Source organism: Panthera tigris, chromosome X, assembly GCF_018350195.1.
Source record: "Panthera tigris isolate Pti1 chromosome X, P.tigris_Pti1_mat1.1, whole genome shotgun sequence".
In the NCBI taxonomy this organism is placed as follows: domain Eukaryota; kingdom Metazoa; phylum Chordata; class Mammalia; order Carnivora; family Felidae; genus Panthera; species Panthera tigris.
Genome location: NC_056677.1, coordinates 7,289,775 through 7,306,937, shown reverse-complemented (window position 1 = coordinate 7,306,937; position 17,163 = coordinate 7,289,775).

The following is a 17,163-nucleotide window of genomic DNA, read 5'->3' as shown; positions in this document are numbered from 1 at the left end:
AGTGTATTTGGTATACTCAATGGGGCGGCTCTAGAAAAGGCCCAGAAAAACTGGGGATGGGAGGTGAGGAAACGGGAAGGGTTTGGGAACTGAGGACAAGCCTGGTATTTACAGGCTGCTTACCTGACTTCCTTTAACCTTCTTCGTATGCTCGACTCAGCCTGTTGTCAGCCTGGTAGTTACAGCCTGCTTACTTGACTTCCTTCAACCCTCTTCGTATGCTCGGCTCAGCCTGTTGTCCGCCAAGGCCCTCAGCTCAGGAGGCATGGACCAGGGTGCCGAGGGCTCTGCCCTGGAGGGCATCACAAGCTAACAGGGGAGCAATAATCATGTCACGAAAGCAATAAAAGCAGTACTCACATAACAGCAGCCATAAAGTAGCCATGGAAGTAACAAAAAATAGCAATTAGTTCCAAGGGCAATTGTTCCAAGAGGGGCATAGGAGAGCTTTATAGAAGGTCTCTATACTGCCTGAGAAATGTTCTATTTCCTCCTCTTTTGGTATCTCAATTCCCAAACCAGATCAAAAGCTAATCAAGCACGGGGAGTGTGATTTCTAATCATGCCACTGGAAAGAAGCCAGTGGGGATGGCTGCCAGTGTGGGGGGCCATGGTGTGGGGATGGGTGCCGGTGCCCAGGGCAGACGTCTCTAGTCTGACGATAGCCCTCTTTCCCTGGGCAAGGGTACGGCTGGGCGCTGTGCTCAACACATGGCAATCCACTGCATTGGACACAACATGTAATGTTTAGTCCTCATTGCTAGCTTAGGCACATTATGGAAAAAATACAGATTTGCTATTTTGAATCACTGGCATTTCATGCATCTTATTTAATTCCCAGCTTAATAAAACACAAAGCAGCTCCTTCAGGTTCGCTATTTTCATCGACAATAGTTATGTCCTTCAGTAGTTTAGCTATATTTCATGGAATTGTTTTAGCTACACCAAGAAACTCAGGACTTTGGAGTTTTGCCCGTAAGATGATTTAATTAGTACACATTACTCACGTAAATCATAACGTCCTTATTTTAAATTCTGTAAATTCGTATGTAACATTCCTTTTGGAAATCAGATGCTGTGTGCTGTTTCACGGACTCTTACCTTCACGGTTGCAAAAGTTGAATCCCTTGCAATTAAGTCGGTGGGAAGTCTGATTCTCAACAAGGAGAGTTAACTCCTCCCAAGTAGGAGGGGGTCAGAATCGCTTGGGGGGGAGCTTTTCCCTGGTACCTATGTCCCCAGGCAATTCTAATTCCCCTGCTTCCAGCGGGGTGCCTTGCCAGAACAAATTCCTGTTGCTTTGGTGGGGGGGGGGTGTGGATATTCCCCCAAAGAAAGGTGGTTTCCCTGAAGTAGGATGTCTGATGGACCATGAGAACATCATCTCCCACCAATGGCACTGATGATGATACAGGGGCAAGATCCTTACCTTTTTAATAGAAGATCTCCACAGAGCCCATCCCTTCTCTGTCCTGGTAACATCATCCTGGCTCTGTTACCATAAATAGAATCTGGTTATTTTAATTTTCTTGAGATGAGCGGGAACCCCTGGCATATCAGCAGCTTCCTCACAAACACCTTTTTAAATCAATACTCCCTTCTGTAATACAGTTAATGGACTATTTCCCATTCTTCTCATCTTTATTTTTTATTATGACTTCCTTTTGGACACTGTATATTAATTGTTCTCCTTTTTTAATGTTTTATTTATTTTTGAGACAGAGAGAGACAGAGCATGAGCAGGGGAGGGGCAGAGAGTGAGGGAGACACAGAATCCGAAGCAGGCTCCAGGATCTGAGTTGTCAGCACAGAGCCCGACGTGGGGCTCAAACCCACAAACCGCGAGATCATGACCTGAGCCGAAGTCGGACGCTTAACCGACTAAGCCACCCAGGCCACTGTATATTAATTGTTCTCCTTCTTAGTATTCATCATGGACTCAGCCTTCCATAGACAAGACTTTTGGGTAAAAACAAATATTTTATACCCACTTTGTTTTTCCCTCCAGGAGGATATGAAATCCAATATCCATAAAATGCTCTTTTGAATTTTTTTAATGTTTATTTTTATTCATTTTGAGAGAGACAGAGAGCATGAGCAGGGAAGGGACAGAGAATCCCAAGCAGGCTCCACACTGCCAATGCAGAGCCTGATGCAGGGCTTGAACTCACAAACTGTGAGATCATGACCTGAGCCGAAATCAAGAGTCAGATGCTCAACTGACTGAGCCACATAGGTGCCCCCACAAAATGCTCCTTTAATGAAAAATAGAAATAGAAGCCCAAGTCTGGGCATTCAGGGTGTATAGTAAGGACTTCTACATGGGTGCTACTAGTTGACCTCCAGGTCACTTTACTAATAGAGCCAGAACAATTTGGAAGTTCCTCAAAAAATTAAAAATAGAACCACCCTACGACCCAGCAATTGCACTACTAGGTATTTATCCAAAGGATACAAAAATGTTGATTCGAAGGGGCACGTGTGCCCCAATATGTATAGCAGCACTATTGACAATAGCCAAATTATGGGAAAAGCCCAAATGTCCACAGACTGAAGAACGGATAAAGAAGATAGGGTGTATATATGATATATATGATATATGATATGATTTATGATATCATATATATCCTATATATACCCACAATGGAATACTACACTGCAATCAAAAAAAAAATCTTGCCATTTGCATCAACATGGATGGAACTAGAGTGTATTATGCTAAGTGACCTAAGTCAGTCAGAGAATGACAAATATATGATTTCACTCATATGTAGAATTTAAGAAACACAACAGATGAACATAGGGGAAGGGAAGGAAAATAAGATAAAAACAGAGAGGAAGGCAAACCATAAGAGACTCTTAACTACAGAGAACAAACTGAGGGTTGCTGGAGGGGAGGTGGGTGGGGGGACGGGCTAGATGGGTGATGGGCATTAAGGAGGACGCTTGGTGGGATGAACACTGGGTGTTATATGCAAGTGAGGAATCACTAAATTCTACTCCTGAAGCCAATACTACACTAGATGTTAACTAACTTGGATTTGAATTGTAAAAAGAGGATAATTTTTCTATTTATGGTCATGGCTTCATGCGGTTATTTCCATTATAATGCAAATACTAGTAAATCCCTTTTAAAACTTTTGTTTGTGGGGCTCCTGACGGGCTCAGTCAGTTGGTAGAGCAGGTAACTCTTGATCTCAGGGTCATGGGTTCAAGTCCCACATTGGGCATGGAGCCTACTTAATTAAAAAACAAAACAAAACAAAACAAAATAAAACAAAACAGGGGTGCCTGGGTCAACCAACTGGCTCAGTTGGTTGAGCAGCCGGCTCCTGATTTTGGCTCAGGTCATGATCTCCCAGTCTTGGGATCAAGTGCCACGCTCAGCATGGAGCCTGCTTGAGATTCTCTCTCTCCCTCTCTTTCTGCCTGTCCCCACCTCTCAAAATAGATAAACTTTTTTTAATTAAAAAAAAACCCTGTGTTTGCATCTAAATTTTTAATCCTTGTTTTTGGTACAAGGTAACAATCCAAACTGTTAACTCCTTTCTCATGCTCTAATCATATCCCTTCTCTCTAGAATTCTCCACATGTCTTTTTGACCACTGTTTTGTAATCTTTCTTTTGACCTGTATGTGTCTGTCTATTGGGAATTATAATATCCACCTCACTGAGTTGTTTTAAGGACTCAATGAGGTAATATACAAGAATTTCTTGGGTAAATTGTCTTTTTTTGGATTAGCACACCGACGTATAAAAGCAATCAAATAGCTTTCACAGAAGTAGAACCGGGAAGAAGACATATTCCAGTTGAAGTTAAACAGTTTTGAATCTACTCATAGCTAGTCCTGTATGTAATCACTTTTCTCTCTGTTCATATGTGTGTATCAAGCTTGAAACACGTAATGGGATGTGAAACCCAGACTGTTGAAATGCATTGTACTTCAATAGCACATTTTTTAAACAAAGTAAGCTCTGTGTCCTTGCGACAGGTAGACAAAATAAACTCTGAAGTCATTTTCGGTCATAACCATCTATGATGTAGCATTGTAGATTTGCCTCTTTCTCAAGAGGTTAATATTTCTTAACTTAAAAATATATTTTCACGAGGAGACCCCAAAGAAAGTAAGGAGCAAGAGGCAGAGGCCTAGGAATCAAGGAGACTTCTTGGAAAGGAGAGTGGAGAGGCCTCATTTGCGTGCAGAGATAGCAATGAGACGACACATCAATGCTTCCTTTAGCTTGGAGTTTATTTGAGAATATTTTTAATCTTATGCTTGAAAAGATATGGAATCAATGTAATACACCACATTAAAATAACGGGAAAAAACACCACATGATCATCGCTATTGATGCAGAAAACACATTTGACAACATTCAGCACACACACTGGATGATAAAAGCATGCAAAAAAATGAGGACTAAAAGAAAATAATTTCAGCATAATAAAGGCCGTATGTGAAATACTCACAGTGAACATTATACTCAATGGTGAAAGACTGAAAACTTTTTCGTCCAAGATCAGAAATCAGGCAAAGCATGCCCGCCTTTACTGGAAGTTCTAGCCAGAGCAATAAGGTAAGAAAAAGAGATCAAATAAATCCAAATGGGATGAGAAGAACATTATCTCTGTTTGCAGATGACATAATCTTACATATAGAAAACCTTAAACATTCTTTGAAAAATTGGTAGAACTAAATAATGAATTCAGCACAGTTGTCCAATGCAAAATCAACATGCAAAAATCAATTGTGTTTTTATACACTAACAATGAACAACCTGAAAAGAAAATTAGACACACAATTCCATTTACAATAACATCAAAAAGAATAAAATACTTAGGAATAGACTTAATCAAGGAACTGAAAGATTTTTACACTGAAAACTACAAAACAATGCAGAAAGAAATTAAGGTGGACACAAATGATTGGAAAGACATCCTGTGTTCATGGATTGAAAGACTTAATTAACATCGTTAAGATGGCCACACTTAGTGATCTACAGATTCAATGCAATCCCTATCAAAATCTCACTGATTTTTTTTGAAGAGATAGAAAGATCTATCCTAAAATTAATATAGAATTCCAAGGGACTCCACAGAGCCAAAACAGTCTTGAAAAAGAGGAACAGATTTGGAAATATCATACTTTTTGATTTCAAAATGTAGTACTTAAGCTATAGTCATCAAAACAGTGTTGTACTGGCATAAAGGCAGATAGACAGACCAATGGAATAGAATAAGGAGCCCAGAAATAAATCTTTGCATATCTTTGCATATACAGTCGAATGATTTTTAAAAAGAGTGCCGAGACCATTCAATGGGGAAAAGACAGTCTTTCCAACCAATGGTGTTGAGAAAATTGGATATCTACATGCAAAAGAATGAATGGAGTTAAATCTTTACACCATACAAAAATTAACTCCAAACGGATCAATGACGTATACGCACAAGAGCTAAAACTACAAAGCTCTTAGAAGAAAACATGAAAGGAAACCTTTAAAGCATCAGATTTGGCAATGATGCTTTGGATATGACACTAAAAAAAATAGACAAATTAGACTACATCAAAATTCAAAACTTTTGTGCATCAACGTCCACAATCAACAGAGTGAAAGAAAGGGCAACTTATGGAATGGAAGAAAGTATTTGCAAATCATCTGATAAAGGGTTAATATCTAGAATTTTTGAAGAACTCCTACAACTCAACAACCAAAAAAACCCAATTAAAAATGGGCAAAGAACTAGAGTGCACATTTCTCCAAAAATACAAAAATGGCCAATAAGCATCTTTTGATGCTGAGCATCCCTCATCATTAGGGAAATGCAAATCAAAACCACAATGAGATACCATTTCCCACCCATTAGGATGGCCAGTATAAAAAAAAAAACCCACGGAAAATCACAAGCGTTGGCAACACACAGAGGTTTTGGAACCCTCATGCGCTGCTCGTGGGAATGGAAAATGGCGCAGCTGCTGTGGATAGCAATATGGCAGTTCCTCAAAAAGGTAAAAATAGAATTACCATGTGTTCCCGCAAGTACACTTCTGGGTATATTCTCAAAGGAACTGAAAACAGGGACTTGCATATATATTCTTACACCTGTGTTTATAGCAGCATTATGCATAATAGTTATTTTAGTGTATGTCCTGCCAAAGCGAGCACCATCATAGCTAAAAGGGGGAGGCGACTGAAGTGCCCATCAGTGAATGTATGGATAAACAAAATGTTATCTATATACCCAATGGACCAGTATTCGCCCTTAAAAAAGAAGGAAATCCTGACACCTGCTACGACACGGATGAACCTTAATGGCATGATGTTGAGTGAAATAAGCCCGTCACAAAAGGACAAATACTGTATGATTCCACTTGTATGAGATCCCTGGAGTAGTCCCATTCGTAGAGACAGAGAGTACAACGGTGGTTGTCAGAGGCTGGGGGAGAGGGGGAATGAGAAATTAGTATCTAATGGGTACAGAGTTTCAGTTTGGAAAGATGAAAAAAGTTCTGGAGACCCATGGTAGTGACGGTTCCAACAACAATGTGAATGTATCCAATGCCACTGACATACATACTTAAAAACGGCAAATTTTGTTGCACACGTTTCACCACAGTAAAGATGTGGAATTAATGAATTCTACCATTTGAGATGTTCTTGAAATATTAACCAACATGTGAAACTATGAGAGTGTCTTTCTTTCACACCCATCTTGACCAAATGCAGAAATATACACATCTTCAAGAGGCCAAATTCCTTCTGGGTGGGTAGATGTAGAGAACATTTTGATCAAGATTTCTTAAAACTCTTGCACTTCGATGTACGTGTTGAGTGTGTGTGTGATTTTGTTCCTGGAGATCATGGTTTCAGTTAGATTCTCAAAGGACTAGGACACCATAACATTTAAGGATGCCTGAGAGTATTGAGACCTGTAGCTGTGACTAACACGTAATCACTAAGCTGACAGCAGAACTGACATGGGGATGAGGAATCAGGTGAGGAGAAGAGAGAAGCAGACCCAGGGTGGGACAAGCTAACATGGGGTCTCCCACTTCCCGTGCTGATATCAGTCCTGTTCTCAAAGTTCTGCTGGGTATGGAAATGCAAACACATAACCCTGTCTTCATGCTGAACCCACATGTACGTGATGAGGATACCTTCGCTGGGAAAAGACCCCCATTGTTGTAGTTTTTATTTCATTTGCCTGATCATAATTAGTTTTGGCTTATTACCGAGTGGTTGTGGAGTGGATTTTTCACATTGCTTCTGGATGAAAAGGATGCTTAAAACTCTTATCGTGAGAACTTCTCGATATTCGCTTGGAAGTCTTTGGTAATGATTTTCAAACTGTCCCCTCATAAGATTGTGAGAAGATGTTTCGGAAGTACACAGGGAGGAAAGGAGTAGCCAAGCTCGGTCTCCGGACTCTCAACCTAGCTGCAGCCAAAATGGTTTTGCTTCTGTCTTACACACGCACATTTTGCTGGGAAATGTTATTGACGTTTCTGAATCATACAAATTCCATCAAGTACCAAGTTTGTATCAGTCAGTAGAAACTAGATTGTACTACAGTAACAAACAGCCTCCAGGTGTCGGTACTTCAAGGAAGCTCCCTCTGGATATTCTTCCATAATAATCGAGATAAGCAAAGGGTAAATGTGAAATTACATACCGACTCCTTAAAGCATCTCCTCTCATTTTCTTAACCAATGCAAGTGCCCTGGCCACACTTACCTTCAGAGCAATTAGAGGAGTGACATCCCATGGCATGTCAGCAAAAACAGGAGAATTGGAATATTTGGGGTAGCCCCCAAAACCTCCATAATATTTGTACTACTTACAACCACATGAGAAATGTTTCATAAATAGATTCATAGGACATTCCTTAGAGTTCTGTTTTGGGTTTATCTAATCTCAGAGGAAGAGGAAAGGCCATATCAGGAATTTTCCTACAAAATATTCTTTTCGTTTCTTTTCTTTTTGGAAGAAGACTGGTTAAGAAGCCAAACTAATCATGTTTAGGATTCAGGCAGTGAGTGCATTTTGTTGGAAAGTGTATTCCACGTTAGGGATAACTTGGTACCCGTCAGCCTAAGCTAGCCAGAAGGCCGCTACAACCTGTTGAATTCATCCGCCTACATTAGATAAAGCAGTTGAGTCACAAATAAAGGGTCTCACACTTCCACCTTGCACCCCTCCGACTGGCAGGAGGTAAACCATTGAGAGGCCAGAACATGGAGCTGTGGAAGAAAGGGGCCTGTGACAACGCTCCCCTCCCCCTTCCCCATCCTTCTTATAATAGACAGGAGGGGGGGGTGGGGCACGCAGAGCAGGCAAAGATCTGAAGCCCAGGCCTCTGGAACTGAGGTGTTACATCCACCATATTCCCATGCTTCCCTGAGACCCAAGTCTCCTTCTCTGCTTTTCTCAGACAAGAAGGAGAAGGGCAGACCCTCATGACTGAACCATGAAGCATGACAGGAGATTAATACCAAACACTGTAAGCCACATCCCAAAGGAAAGAGTGACTCATCTATTAAAGAATCCTACCATGGAGCCAAAGCGGCAGCCAAGTAATAGACTTCTCCCCCACACCCACCTCACTTTTAGGTGCTTCGTGTGCTAACAGCATCATTTGGTGGAAACATGAGATGTTCAGTTGGTCTTGTGAGTACTTCCGAAGGCTGCCTTTACATGACTCAAGGTGGTACCTACAATCCCTGCACAGGGCGGCTCCCTACCTGTGCCCTCCCCACCTCCCCCCATTATATGGTAGATGACATTTCTACAACTTGAAGATGGCTGACTCAGCTTCCGTCAAAGACAGTGAAGTAGAATACGCACGTGTCCCTCTTCCCCTTCCTGAAATCCCATCCCTAACTCCCAAGGCTGTAAATACATTTAAAAATAAAAAGCAGAAACCCAGGACAACAAAGAAACAGAGAGGAGATCATAGGAACAAAATTTCAGCAGCTGGTGTGCAGAAGGATATGCTCATTGATTTAGCAGGCCCGGGAAAGTGGGGACCTGTATCAGGCCAAGGGGAAAACCGGTGTGACAGAATCCCACAAAGGCTCCGGAAAGGACCGGCTCAGATACTGCAGCCCAGAAGTGCAAATGTGAAGCTAACGATAGAAAGGGTAGCAGAATGTTGATTTAAGAAACAGTTACACTTTGAGATCCTCTGAACAACTAAGGATTTGGTGTCCACTAAACCCAGAACCAAAATGGATATTCATTCTCAGGAAAGAGAGAGAGCTCCTCTCCTGAGAAACGCCAGGTAGCATTAAGACCGCGCTTCTCGACTTGGGGTGATTCGGCCCCGCAGGGGACATTTGGCAATTCGGGGAGACACAACCGGGGGTCTGGGTAGAGGCCAAGGACGCTACTAAACATGCTACGCTGCACAGCACAGCCTCCACAATGAAGAATTGTCCCGCCCCAGATGTGAATAGGGCCAAGGTTGAGAAACTCTAGGTTAGTGGACTTGGTTGGTAGAGACGTTAGTAGGAAGGTTAGTAGAAACTGGAGCATTGAGTCCACATTGGAAAGAAGGGAATCAATATACGTATATATTCTAAACACTGAGGCGCCAGCTCCGACCTTCTCCCTGTTTCCCACACTCGAGTCCCACGATTCTGGTAGCTGAATCCAGGTAGGGGTGGAGATGTTGCCAAGAAGATGAACTGGATAGATTTCCTGGAGTGTTGGAAAGCCACAAGAGGAGAGATTTGAAACAAGGTAGTGCTTGCGAAGGCATCTGATATGAGCATAGAAAACCAAGCCAACCTGGGGCGCCCGGGGGGCTCAGTCGGTTGGGCGTCCGACTTCGGCTCGGGTCGTGTTCTCACGGTTCGTGGCTCGAGCCCTGCGTCAGGCTCTGTGCTCACAGCTCCGAGCCTGGAGCCTGCTTCCGATTCTGCGTCTCCCTCTCTCTGGCCCTCCCTCACTCATGCTCTGACTCTCTCTCTCTCAAAAATAAATAAACATTAAAAAAAATGTTTTTTTTTTAAAAAACGAAAACCAAGCCAACTGGAAAAGTAAAAAAGATTACTGCTACCTCCAGAGAGAGCAGTTGGGCCAGCACCACCTCGTCACAATCCTGCGAACTCTGAATCTTGACCTGGCCGAAGTTATAGAATGACTGGATTTCCAGGACTGGAGGCGAGGAGGTGTGCACGTGGGTGGCGGAGGCCACGAGGTGGTGACGTAACAGAGAGCTCGCTCCTCAACCTCCGAGACGCAAGCCAATGGATAACGCAGAAAGCGAAAAATTAAGAAACAGCAGTCTAAGCGTGCAACTTAGTGCAACCCAGACGCATGAAGATCAATTTCCAAACAGTTAAGGTCGTTGCCTTGGGAAGCAGGAAGTAAGAAGCGGGGGGAGGGCGTGGTGAGTGCCTCTTTTCAAATCGCGCCTGTGGAACGATGTAACTTTCTAAACAGTGCATATGCATAAGTTGCAGGAAAATAATAGCCAGATTTTGAAAGAAAGGCCACTGAGTGTGCATTTGGTGCCAGACCCTGCGTGAAGCTACGTGGGGAACCCAGCGATTAATCATGTGTAGTCCCAAAGCGTCCCAGGGGAGGTGAGACACACAAATAAATAGCCATGAGGATGATGCCCCATGAAAAGAGGAAGAATTCCTTCCTCCTTGGGGTGGGAGCTTAAAAGTAGGGCTATCTGCGGCAGCTTTGTGCTGTTCTCCAGCTGGGTGGAAGACAAAGGGAAGGGTATGTGGGGAGAGGGAAGGACATATCCGGAAGAACACTCAGACGTGATAGCGAGACAACATTCAACCTATAGGGGTTGCAAAGTAGAGAACAATGCAAATCTGCTCCTCCTGGGTCTTCCGGGGCCTCACCCATCTCAACTTTAGGATGACCCGGTTGGACCGTGTCCTCCAAATGCATTCGGTGTGGCAATTGAAACCGAGTTGGTGGGTTTGGGACGGCGTTCGTGCTTTTCAAACCGGCCACCCGGAAACCAAGAAATAAACGCTGCAGGAGAGTCAACACACATCCCCGTTGAAACCTTGACCTCTGCAGATCAAAGGTGAAGGCAGACCAGGCTCCTGGTGACTTTGTCATATACAGGGAAGATTCCAGGCTTAAAGCCCCGTCAATCACAGAACTGACGCAAACACTAAATTCACCTAAACATACTCAGGGCTTTTTCTCCACGAAGTGATTTGGGGGGGGGGGGGTTGTAAATCCTTTTTCCTGAAATCATACGCTTCCCTGGAAATCTTATTTCATCAAATTCATGGTTGCCTTTTTCATAAGACACAGATTTGGCAAGAACTTGCCAAAATTCTAAAGGCTGTTATTGGCGCCCTGTATGTTGATGCTGAAATTATAGGGAATGGAAAATTGATCGTAACAAAAGCTCAAAACAAACAAACAGCCCTCCTTTCTGTATTTTGTCAAGATAAATGTGTGCCTATTCCTTATTGTAAAAGTAACACGAGCATCAGAACAAACTTCCAACACTGCAGAAGAGCATGAGAAAGGTTGACACAGATCGTAACCAACATCCTCGAGCCCAGCAAGAGCAGGAACCTGTGATGTATTATTCCAGGCACTTCTCTACGTGTGCGCGTATATTTTTAAAACGAAATTGGAATCACTGAACGTAGCCTGTTCTGAGAGCCACTTTCTTCGCAGAGAAAACATTTTCCCTGTCAGTTCACTCCTGGTTTCTCGACAAGGAAAATAGGTTAACAGGCAGACTTTTCTTAAGTGATTGAATCTTTCAGATCGCCCCTCATTCATCTGATTGCGGAATCTTCCGCTCCACGAAAAAGGGAAAGAGGCTGTAATGGCAACGTTTCTTAGCTGGAAATCAAGACAGTTCACTTCTCTCTCCGGGCCCAGCTGCTTGCACGTAAACTGAAGGGTTAAGAGAGTGTCTCAAAGAGAAGCTTTGGGAGGGGAGAAGTCCAACCTTGGAGTCGAAGATCATCGAAGATCATCGGCTCACCCTTCCTTGGCCAGGGACCCTGTGCCAGCCACTTAACTTTGCTAAGTGTCACTGTCCTCCTGTATAAAGGTACCAGGACAAACTCTCTGGAACAGGCTGTTCTGTGGGAATTTCTGGCTGGGGCCCGAAGCTGAAGACAACGGGTGAGGCCAGAATTCGTGAAGGATTTGCTAAGAGGCTCAGGACTGGCTCTGTGACCCTTGTTCATCACCCGCCGCCTGCCTGCCCGTGAAGAGACCCAGGCACTGAGAGAAGGGGGCAGCCCATAGAAAGAAGAGAGAGGGTCACGAGTCTGCTCTCGTCCCCTGTGGGAGAGCGATCAGCGTGCTTTCTCTACCTGCCGCAAGGGTAGAGGCCAGCCTCGGGGACTCTGATCCTGCCCCTGTCCCGGCATCTGGGCCACAAAGAGTGCCGCCTGACCCTGGCCTGGCCAAGTTCAGAGGTGAGAAGAGACGTCAGAGGCTGGCGTTGGCACAGGCCACGCACGCCTCCAGAGCTCGTTGGGGAAAGGGGCTAAGTTTTCCTGAGGCCGAGAGGGTGATGCTGACGGTGGTGGCCGCGCCAGAATGATGTGCCCAAGGACACGCTTGCCAGAGTGAGATGACCCCCAACACAAAGCAGGTGTGAGGTAGGCCAGAGGGAGGATGGCTGCAGTCGGGAAGCTGGGAGGAGCCTAGGGTCCCGCGGGATCACCCCACGGAAGCACCGCACAGGAGGGAGAGCCAGTTTTTGCACGGCTCCCCAGACGAGGCTCCCGCAGCAGACCGCACGAGTGTGGGGCCACTGGGAGGCTTTGCTCCCCGGTCTTCCTTCCTCCTCCAGCTGCACCCTGGAGGAGGCAGAAGCCGCTGGCAGCAGGCGAGGGAAAGGCCGTGATCGGAAGTGAGGGAAACAGTCCCTTCCCCTTTTCTTCCCGGAGGTTTCCAAGCTGGGCGAGCGCAGCCACGGGAAGGCTGAGAGCCTTGGAATTGCGTTTGCTGGTAAAACATCAGTTTAGATTGGACCAGACTTCTTAATAGCTAAAAATGAGGCTGTGCCCAGAAGAAACACCAAAAACAACAACAACAAAAACAAAACAAAACAAAAAACCTAGGGGCTTTGCCCAAGATATGATCTGGTGGCACAGGGGTAAGGAAGATACATGCACCCCAGTAGATTTTAGGGGCAGTGAGGGGAGGAAAACAGAATGGTTCCCTTAGGAAACCCTACACCATTCAGCTCAGGGCTGCTCACACCTTAATGTGCCCGTGCATCACCGGGGGCTTGTTAAAATGCAGATTCTGATCCAGGAGATCTGGGACCAGAATTCTGCATCGCCGGGAAGCTCCCAGGTGATGCCCGTACCCCTGGTCCACAGAGCACAGTTTGAATAGCGAGAGTCTAGACCAAAAGCTCCGCAAACTCCAGCCGATGGGCCAAAGATCGAGCCCACTGCCTATTTTTGTAAGTAAAGTTTTATTGGCACATAGCCTCACTCCTTCTCTCATGTACCGTCAGTGGCTGGCTTCATGCTACATTGCAGAGTTGCGAGAGACTGTATAGCCCACAAAGCTGAAAATATTTATAATCTGGCCCTTTATGGAAACGGTTTACAGACTCAGTTATGTGACCATACAAGCCTGTCGAACATCGGATGTGGTGATGTCACGAAATCCATAAAGAGCCTCACATATATTGCAGGGTAAGGTTCTGCAATCCCAGACATGTTTTTAAAAGGAGTTGACAAAAAGAAAGGTAATAAACCCAGAGGACTAACAAAAGAAAAATGATGGTCAAATATGGGATCAATCATCTGCTAGAACAGCCCCCTCACCTCTACTAGAGAACAAAGGAACTTTTTGTCATACTTAATAATGTATTTCTTTTACAAAACCTGTGGGTGTCGTGGTGGCCCAACCAACACGGTGGCCCAAGGATGAAGTCCTCTGCCTGTCTTCTCTCATAAATGCCCTCTTCCTAGTTTCCACTCTGATTTGGCCATTTAGGAAACAAAGGCTCCTTGACTGCTGTGTAGAGATTTGAATGGGTCTTGTAATTTTCCACTGGGCCCAGTGTAACATACATCAGGCATCGGTGGTCATCGCCTCCCACACCCTACGTCAGTCTGGAAGCTGCTCCTGTTCCAGAAGAAGCAATGTCCTCTATTTCCAGACTTCAGGATGCGACGTCCTCCTCACAAACACCAGAGCCCTAACCTGGCAGTCCCCCAGGAGTCTGTCCGCACAAATCCCCTGCCTTGGAGTCTCCCTTCCCGGACCCAAAGGCCTGGGTAGAGTCCCAGTGGAAGCTCCTGTCTTGTCTTCTTTGGTCCTTCTTGACCGTTTCTGAAACAAGATCCTCTGAAGGTCACACATTCTTCACATCTCTACCTGCCACCAAACAGATGCATCTCTGCTTCAACACAGCCTTCAAGTCACCCCATCCTTTCAACAAGTATTTATAGAGCGCCTGCTGTATGCCCGCCCTGCACTGTCCTGAGTGCCGGGATCTCTGCTGTGAGCAGGACAAAATGCCTTGGCCCTGCCTTCAGTGACATTCCAGTCTCTGGGTCTATTTAACAGTCTCAGGGGCCACCGGAGGCTCCAATTACTGTCTCTGTAAGATCTTTAAATGGAAGTGCCTTTTATTTACTCCAGCTGCACACCAGTTAAAATCTAAATTCACTTACAATTTGCGGAGCCGTGAGACTTTGAGTCTACAAGAGGATGCGCTAAATTTGGAATGAATTATGATGCTAATGAAGGTGATTTAGGCCTACCCAAGACTTAAGAGATAGACATTCCAATCCAAAACTGGAGAAAAGCCATGAATTGGTCAATAATTCTCCCCAAAATGAAAGGGGTCCTTCCCAGTGAAATGTGGTTAGTGCTGTCTGCTGTTAAACGCTCTCGTTATCATTTCCAACAGACATGCCCTTCCCGGCCATTGGAAAATTCTCCCGTTGCTTAATATTTTGTAGCATGAATTTCAAAGACCTGTTGAAGGCGCCGATCATGGGCTCCACTGACTTTAAAGGCTCATGTTTGATCAGAGCCAGGTGGGTATGATTTCAGTTGGAGATTTCTAAATGATACCCGCCCCCCACCATGTCCATACACTTGGGTATGGTATATGGACTGTATGATATATAATATATATGTTGTATATGGATCATATGGTATATTGATATATACACCATGCATACCAGATAGGTAGGTAGATAGGTAGATAGATGATAGATAGATAGATAGATAGATAGATAGGATGGATGGATAGATAGATAGATGATAGATAGAGATAGAGAGATAGGTAGAGGTAGATATAAATATAGATCATATAGATATAGATATAGATATAGATATAGATATAGATATAGATATAGATATAGATATACATACTACTTTATTCCACAGATAAGAAGGGGGTCCCTTCTAGTCTCATTCTGGCATCAAAAGTACTAAGCTGGAAGGCATCCATGCCTCTAGGACGTTATCATGCTCCTTGACCCAGTCTGCCCCTGCTGAAACCCAGAAGGACTCCTGATTGTCCTGATGCTAACGATATTATCGCACACACCTTCTGGCTATCCTCTGTTAAGCATCCACATTTTTAGGTGCTCTCCGCAGAGGGTCCTCTGCCCCACCCCCTTCATTCTTCAGTGTCTGAGGGTGCTCTGAATGTGCTCCTAATCCTGTTTTATAATAGTTGGAAATAAGAGACAGAGCTCCAGTGACTTGCTCTAAGTCACACATCAAAGCAGATACTCAATTAGAACACAGATCTCCAGGGTGTTTTGTTAAACTCTTCCCTTTATTAAATGTTACACATAATAAATTTCCAAGGCACCACCATTCCTGGAATGTACCGTGTACGTTATCCACGGCCCAGTGGAGTTAACCTTGCCACAGATGCTCTCACACTCATTTCTGTGTTTGCTTCTCTGTTGGTGAGTTTTCAGAAGAAACATGAAGTTTTTCACCGACGTAAGACAGAGAGCATCATTTCCCCAAAACGATCTTGGAATGTGCCAGCTCCTTTTCAAGTTCACCATCTTAGAGATTATCTTTTTTCAAAGAGCTGGTCAGCCCACCAGAAGCAGAACAAATGATCCAAATACAGGGATCATTATTTAAGCAAGCAAATGGGTTCTTTCCCCCCCGAAAGCCTTTCAGTTTCTGTGGGTTATTTTAGTTATTAATAAAAACAGGTGAAATTTATTTAGTGTGTGCCCTCTGACAAGCAGTGTGCTACATACATTATAGGAATTTATTTGCGCCTCACAACCACCATTCAAACATACTATTGTTGTCATCATCCACGTTCTACAAATATGAAGAAGCTGAGGCTTTGAGAGAGCAAGTAAGAATCCAAAGCGGTGGCCAGGATTTGAACTCATGGAGTCCATCCCGGGCAGCCTGGCGGCAAAGTTGACGTTACTTTCAACGACTGCTCCAATTATCTGTTACTGCACAACAAACCACCCAACACTTAGTGGCTTTAAAACCACGTATTATTATCTCTATGTTTCTGTGGGTAGACTGGGCTCAGCTGACGGTTCTTGCTGGGAGTCTCATTTCAGTGGTAGCTATCAGGTGGAGGTCAGGGCTGGAGTCATCTGGAGGCTTGGCGCTCATAGTATGTTGCCTGGGATGGCTGGAATTATTAGAGCTGGTTGGTCATCCCTCTCTCCATGCAGCTTCTGCACACGCTAGCTTGGGCTTCCTCATAGCATGGTGGCAGGCTTCCCCGCTAGCAAGCATTCCGAGAGAAACTGGCAAGGCTCCGTACGCCCTAGTCTTGGAAATTACAGAATGGCCAATTCCACCATATTAAGCAGAGAGGCTCCCTTTGGACTACTGTCTTATTCTGAGGGAAACAACTAATTATTTTCCAATAATTTGGGTTTTTTTTCCTTTTTAATGGAAACGAAATAGAAACGAACCCTGAAAAGAGATTAGTTAACTTTTTGAAGATGGTTCCTTCCATTTTGATTGCTCTTTGTATGCGTACATTTTCATTCCATCTCTCTTCCTAATCTTCCTAATCTATTCTTGAGCAAGTTGAAGACATTTATCCAAACAGAGATCTAAATTCCATTCCATTTCCGGAAACACCGCTGCCATCCCCATCGCTGACAATGAAACAATAAAAATTGAGTCCACTGCAAAGAGCATGCTACACCAGCTTCAATTTCATTGTGT